Raw genomic sequence first — 7,675 nt, forward strand, 5'->3', positions numbered from 1 at the left:
TCTGGAACAAGAACCCCCAACCTGGCCCACCAGTCCAAATTGCAAGTAACATTACAGAAGACAACTGTTCTGGCATTTTCTTTCACTATGTATATGCCACACATTTAAAGCACATTGCCTCACCCCGCCCTAAAAGGGATCCTGAGAACTGAGTTTGTTAATGGTGCTGGGAACTGCAGCCAGCTGGGACGTGGGTGGCGCTGTGGGTTAAACCACAGAGCCTAGGGCTCCCAGCTCCTGCCAACCTAGCAGTTCGAAAGCACGTCAAAGTGCAAGTAGATAAATAGGTACCGCTCCGGTGGGAAGGTAAACGACGTTTCTGTGCGCTGCTCTGGTTCACCAGAAGCAGCTTAGTCATGCTGGCCACATGACCGGGAAGCTGTATGCCGGCTTTCTCGGCCAGTAACGCAAGATGAGCGCCGCAACCCCAGAGTCGGACACAACTGGACCCAATGGTCAGGGGTCCCTTTACCTTTACCTTTATGCAGCCAGCTGCACACCAGAGGGCAGCAGGTGAGATTAGAGGCTGTGGTGCAGATCAGATGGTGGCACGCCCCTTTCTGTCTGCTCCGCGGGCCCTCAGTACCTGCCGCCTGAGGCAGCTGTCTCACTCTACCTAATGGTAGAGCCAGCGCTGAGAAGAGCAACAGTTGTCATCAGTGGGCTCCAAAAGTCACGACCCGGAAAGGGTAGCATTAGGTCTGTCACCACATTCTGTGTGGGGTTCAGCCCCAAATACATAGGAGGAGGAGATGATACAGCACCGTGTGTGTAATATCTGAAGGAAAGTTCGTGTAAAATAAGAGAGGGGACTGTGGCATTCTGAAACATGGGCCGAATCTTAAAATGCAATCCATGGCGGCAGCTGTCCAATAAGGAGATGAGGGAAGTGTGTGAGTCTCTTTCACAGCGAGGCAACTCTGTTAAGAGGCTGCGTTGCACACGCAGAGTGGAAGAGGGATTTCCCTTTGGCGCCATCTGAGGATAATAACGCAGCCACTTCCTGTTCTGCTTTGCTAAGCAAATCCAGATGTAGGCCTTTTGAATAGAAGCAGCAGGCAGCTTGCTGTAAACAACTCCAGGCCTCAATCAAAAGGATGGCGGCAACCCCTGCTCTGCCAGCGCAGTAGCCTAACCCTGTGGTTCAAGGGGAAGCTCTGCCTCAAGAATCCACCACAAAACAGATCGGACAACGCCAAGCTCCTTATGAATGCCTTTGTGTGAGGTAGGAGGGTAAGGGTCATGAAGATCTATTACTTTGGTGTGATCTTTGGGCAGGTAGCAATGGAGCCCAGTTGCTTTAGGCTCTCTGAACTCAGATCCAGCAATTCAATCCAAGGCTGGTGGTGCGAGGAGGGAGGGTGGGGGAGAGAGAAAGTTTTATTAGCAGGATGGTTTTCATTTGGGTAGCTCTGAAGCGTAAAATGAAGGCAGGGCCATATGGCTGTTGCAGTGACAGTTTATGTCCAGCAGAGGGAGGCAGATTATCAGATTCCTCTGCTTGTACTTAATTGGACTGTAAGCAGAAGGAAAGTAGGCGGCATCCATTAACTGCTTGCATTTTGGGGTAGCATTTTTCAAGGATGTAAATAAATCCAGGCTTCCAGTAGCATGTTTTTTTTTTATATAAAAAAATGGGTCTGCTGACTGGCAACTAAGTGGGTGCTGTAGAGGGCAGAAAGTGGGTTTTTTCTGCTTTCTCTGGGTTTAGGTCACTTTCTTGCAATCATGTTGTTGTTGTTCAGTCTTTCAGTCGTGTCCGACTCTTCGTGACCCCATGGACCAGAGCACGCCAGGCATGCCTATCCTTCACTGCCTCTTGCAGTTTGGCCAAACTCATGTTAGTTGCTTCGAGAACACTGTCCAACCATCTCATCCTCTGTCGTCCCCTTCTCCTTGTGCCCTCCATCTTTCCCAACATCAGGGTCTTTTCCAGGGAGTCTTCTCTTCTCATGAGGTGGCCAAAGTACTGGAGCCTCAACTTCAGGATCTGTCCTTCTAGTGAGCACTCAGGGCTGATTTCTTTGAGAATGGATAGGTTTGATCTTCTTGCAGTCCATGGGACTATCAGGAGTCTCCTCCAGCACCATAATTCAAAAGCATCAATTCTTTTTACTCCTTTTACTGAGCTCCTTTTACTGAGCTAGAAAGGTCAGTGGGCTCAGTCCACATCTTTATCAGCCTTCTTTATGGTCCAGCTCTCACTTCCATACATTACTACATAGCTTTAACTATACGGACCTTTGTTGGCAAGGTGATGTCTTTGCTTTTTAAGATGCTGTCTAGGTTTGTCATTGCTTTTCTCCCAAGAAGCAGGCGTCTTCTAATTTCGTGACTGCTGTCACCATCTGCAGTGATCATGGAACCCAAGAAAGTGAAATCTCTCACTGCCTCCATTTCTTCCCCTTCTATTTGCCAGGAGGTGATGAGACCAGTGGCCATGATCTTAGTTTTTTTGATGTAATCATAGAATCATAGAAATAAAGTATGGAAATAAAGGTCTAGGGTGGTTTGATTAATCAAAGCAACTGCTCCTGACCTGGACATATGAGCAGAGGCCAGGTGAGCTGTCTTGACCAGGTAATGCACGGCGTTCTGGAGAAACATGTTGTCGTCATCTTTGGCAATCACTCGTAGCCGAGTAAGATTGTCTTCCGTGAAGATGGTTTTAACAGTGAGTCCATACATGACTGTGGAGGCCAATTCTGGATCCACACGTCCTTCCACAGCAGGGACATAGGTTTTCAGGCAGGAGTTGATCATGGTGAGGGTTTGCCAAACGTGCCTTCCTCTGAGCACGTTTCTCCCTTTCGTCCTGAGTTCCAGCATCTTCAAAGTCCATGACACATTTGGTAAAGGCTGCTCTCCAATTAGAGTGCTATCAACGGTGTCTCTGAAAAATTTTACATATCACTTGGGGGGGGGGAACATGTGTAGTTACCATGACTAGGACTGTAATTGTAGGGGTATCTGTAGGAACTGTACTCGGTACAGCTGTCAGCTGACCACTGGCCCAGTTTCCCTGCTACTGCAAAACCAATAACTTCTTGAAAAATCCTCCATGTGCGTAATTGCCAGCAATTGGAACTTCAAAAGAGGGAGCTCTAAATTCCACTCCTACCTAAAAAAGCCCATACACGCTCTGTCCGTGCTGGCTGACCCCTGACCTATGTTGAAAGAAAACCAAATAAATCCAGGTACTGAACTATTTGCATTCATTTCAGATTACATCCCTAAATCTTTGTTCTTCAAAGGAAAAAAACCAAGACCAGGTTAAAAATGAACACAGCTTAACCCTTCCTGCTTTGCTTTGTTTTGCTCTGCTGTCATCCACCAGTTTGTTCCTCTCCCACTCCCACCATGTTTTCTGCTTTTGATGGCACAATAACTTAATAGTATGTGGGATTAAAGTGGCTTAAAGGAAAGGAAACTACTAGGTGTTTTATTGAAAGAGCACTGTGGTCAGTGGTCAGAGCAGTAGATTAAGAGCAGGGAGACGTGGGATCAAATCCCCAGTTGGCCATTATTCTCACTGGTTAACCTTGATTCGCTGTCTCCGCCCCATCCTACCCCCACAGAGCTGTTGCGATGACAAACAGGGAAGGGAGAACCACTGAGCTCCTTGGAAGAGGAGTGGGATAAAAATGAAATAAATCTATTTGTTTACCTCCCGCAGAGAGAAACTTGGCAGCCTCCTCTGGCTGAAGCGGCAAAGCTAAACATTGCTTTCAACCTCCTCCGCCTTGATCTTTTATCCTGTGTGTAGAAATCATAGCTGATGCATAAAGACCGGGGAGCCCTCCTGATCCCCAGCACCTTTTAACAGTGACAGTGCTAAGTAATGAGTACTTCGGAGACCTCACTGGGAAGGAACTGGCTTCTTTCCAGGTTAAAACGTTAAGTTCCATGACTTACACAGAATCTGCAGCTTTGAGATCCGTCAGCCCGCTTCTAACATGCGCTGAGTATGAATCACTGAATTCTGCCTTAAATAGAAGAGAAAGTGACTGGAGATTTCCAGAGAGGGAGAGGGGGCTGAGAAGTTGCCTTATTCAGCTGCTATTTTGCTTTGGCTCAGCGGCTTCCCCTGGCTCTGTGCTGGGTTTTAACAGGCATCCTAAACAGGCAAGTCACAGAATGCTTGTGAGATGTCCTCTGAGGGATTTCAGATGCTGTGAGCTTGTGTACTCGTTCCCCACACAGAGGGGGCATTGCTAAAAAAAATGTCAACTTTGTAACCAGAGGTTCAACTGAATAGAATCTGAATCACATGCACCACAAGGCCTATGCAGCCTCAACTTAAGGTTGCTCCTGGCCTGACTTTTTACAGGCCCCAGCTGACTGCACAACCTGGCCTTTGGAAAGGCCATATAGACAGATACCTTTAGCTTCTGCACCCCCCCTTTGCACACCTGTCAACACAACCACATAGGCATTTCCCACAACAGCTCTGCAGCACAAATCCCTTCTGCAGGGAGGCACCTGTGCGCAAGAAATGCGCTCCGCTCCCCACAGCGGACCCATGCTCCCTCGCCCTCTCGAATTTCCCCTCTGCAAGCTGCACCCATGGATAGAACATCGCACCTAAATATTTCCATCCTGCACAACGCGCAGCATTTGCACGACCCCCCCCCTGACAGCACCACACACGGAGGGATAATTCCAACACACAGCTTGATGGGCACATGTGCAACCCCCCCCCCCAATATATATATATCCAGGGCCGTCTTAAAGGGATCGGCCGCCCTGGCGCAACGATCCCTCGGCGCCCCCGGCGTGCCGCCTCTCCGCCCGCCTCCCTCCCGCGCTGGCCGCTCCTCAGGAGGGGGGGTGGGCGAGCGGGGGATGAGGGGTGTGGCGCTGGAGCGGCATAGGGCTTTGCGCGCCCTTTCCAGCGCTCCAGCTGGGGCTCCGGAGGGCGGCTGGCTTGTAGCTCACCCGCCGGCGCGTGAGCACCCACCCGCCCATGGGGGCGGGTTGGGGAGGGGGCACCCGGTATGCCGGCGGGCTTTTGGGGGCGCCCCTGGGGGGCCCAGCGCCCTGGCGCGCTGCGCCCCCCAGCATCTATGACGAGACGGCCCTGTATATAATCAGATCTGCATCAGAGGGAATGGCACATGCCTCTTTGTCAATTTGAGCATAGTTGCGCTCCGTGGGCGACAACGTACGGGAATAGAAAGAGATGGGCAGGCCAGGTTGTCCTCTGATATACCTGCTGGGATTGACAAGTCATCTGACCCTCACCTGAATCTCATAGCTCTCTGGTAGCTGCCTCTGATCAGTTATCATTTAACTCTTGGGGGAAATAATTAGCATCATACATCATGTGCCTGGAAGTTGCCAAACCAATTAACCAACCAGAAGGATTCCTGTTAATAGCACCAGTTTTCCTATAACTTGATATTGCTGGATAGTTTTGATCAACTGCAAAAGCATTTTTATTTTGCTTTCTGTTGCCACACTGGAATGTTTCTTTATTAGTGCCACTCAGATTGGGAAAACCCGATTTACAAGTGAGAATGTGTGAAATAGGGGCTGAGTGGGGAAGGGCATCATGAGGTCATTGCTAAATAAACAGAGACATAAGCAACCTTAAATTCCCATTAAACTCCAGTGTGGACAAACCCTCAGAGAAGAACATTGAGTTGCAACCACTCTGGGACAACAAAGTCCCTCACCACTCCTTTGAAGGCAGGCCTCTGGTCTTCTGCCTACTACGTAGACCAAACAATATGATGCTTAATGTCCACCCAGTGCTATTTTTCTAGAGAAAGAGGTGCCAGAACTCACCAGGAACAAATCTAGGGGTGGGGGTGGGGGTTAGAGACCCACCAGAGGAAGGAGAGAAAGCTCTCTACGTCTCCCCCATCAAAAAAAAAGCCTCCCTCGCCGTCTCCTCCTGTCTCTGCCTGCTTTTCCCACCCCCCTCTCCTTCCCTGGACGAGCCACACGGCTCTTGCTGTCCCTGCGAAGATGATGGGGGGGGTGATGGAGCGAGAAAGAGGCATGCGCTGGTGGGGTGGGGTGGGAGTTAAAGGTCCAGGTGGCTTCACGGGCAACCCACAGAGCCCACCTCTCGGTGTTTTTCTCCTGCGCTGCACGATAGCTCTCCTTCCCGGACACTCAGCTTGCTGCCCGGCCCTGGTTCCCTGTGCCACTGGCGCCACGGGGTAGAGACGTGCCTGGGGAGAGGAATATTCCCTTTGAAATAAGGGAAATTTAAGGGATATAAAAAATCAAGAATAGCAGCAGGAAACGGCTTGGAATAAGGGAGTTCCCCGCAAAAAAAGGGAGACTTGACAGCTATGGCCTGTGCAGATTCTGGAACTGGAACTTCCTGTGCTCCTGGTCCTTTGTTTTTACAGAGTGCTTTCAGGGGCTGGCTTCACCTGGGGAAAGCTCTGCAAATACGAAAGTAAAACGAAAGGACTTGCTGTCATCAGAGCTATTGACCATGTTTATGGTCCAGTAAACTTTGGATTAGCTGTGGTCAGCATGTGACATCCGGCTTGTGGGTGTCCTACATTTTGGCATAGGAACATAGTGGTCACCCATGAAGAACTATGGTCACTGAAGAAAGCTGAGCTCCATAGAGGGTCCATAACTCAATGGCACTCTGTGTTTATTGCATTTGCATGCAGGTTCAAATGTGAGGTCTCTCTATGTTAAAAGGGAAAGAAATGGGAAAGGCTCCCCATGAGAGTCACACGTGGACTGAGCTGCTTGACGGCTAGAAGCCTTATTTTCAGTGGGGAGAGGATTGCTCTTCTCCCCCATGGTACCAATGTTAAAAGGAGAATTTATGCATCCTTTGCAGGTTCCGTTGTTCATCCTGCCTCCGTGGTTGTGCTTGGCCTGCTATACAGTATTGAACTAGTGAGACATTGGCAGAGTCTGTTAACACCTGTGTTGTGTTGCAGTTGCACAAAACACATTCCTGTACGCTGTAGCGTAGAAAAGTTTGGGCACCGTGCAAAAAAGCATTTCAGAATCCTTCGACATGTTTTGGACAGGAGCTTTTCTCTGTTCTTCCCCTATTTAGGTACAAAAACTCATTTTTCTTTTTTTCAAAGAGAAATTGTGTGTACACGTTTAAAGCTGCTCAGCCCTGCCACTAGTTTTCAAGCATCTTGGCCGTGTGAAGCAGCTACAGTAAAAATAATAACCATGCCGATGGGCCGGGAATTCCACAGTTTAGGGGCTGCCGCAGGGAACGCCCTCACCCGATTAATAAACCGCCTCTTCAGTTCCTGAGCATGTGCAGAATGCTGCGAGTGATCCACAAACACCTCCCACCTCACAAGCAACAGCGAGGAGATCTTTCAGAGGCGAAACTAGGACTTCCAGAAGGAAGGACGGGGCTGTACCAATCCCATTTGGCGGGGCTTGGGCGGCAGCCGCGCAAGGAGACGCCGCCCTCCTGGGCGTAACATCCCTTCTCCTCCTGCCGGGAGACGCGGGCGGCTGCACACCTCCAACAGGAGGCGCCCTTACGCCGAGCAAGCGTCCCCCCGACGGCGCGCATGCGCTTCTCTATCTAGCAGGCGGTGCGCTTGTTGAATGGCGAGGCGCGGGGGCAGCAGGGGGCGGGGCTTGCGCTTGAACTGCTGAGCAGGAGGAGCCCCGCCGGAGAGAGAGATATATAAGGGCTCCGTGGGTGCCGGCGGCGCTGCGG

This window comes from Lacerta agilis, chromosome 2 (genome assembly GCF_009819535.1).
Source record: "Lacerta agilis isolate rLacAgi1 chromosome 2, rLacAgi1.pri, whole genome shotgun sequence".
NCBI classification, from domain to species: domain Eukaryota; kingdom Metazoa; phylum Chordata; class Lepidosauria; order Squamata; family Lacertidae; genus Lacerta; species Lacerta agilis.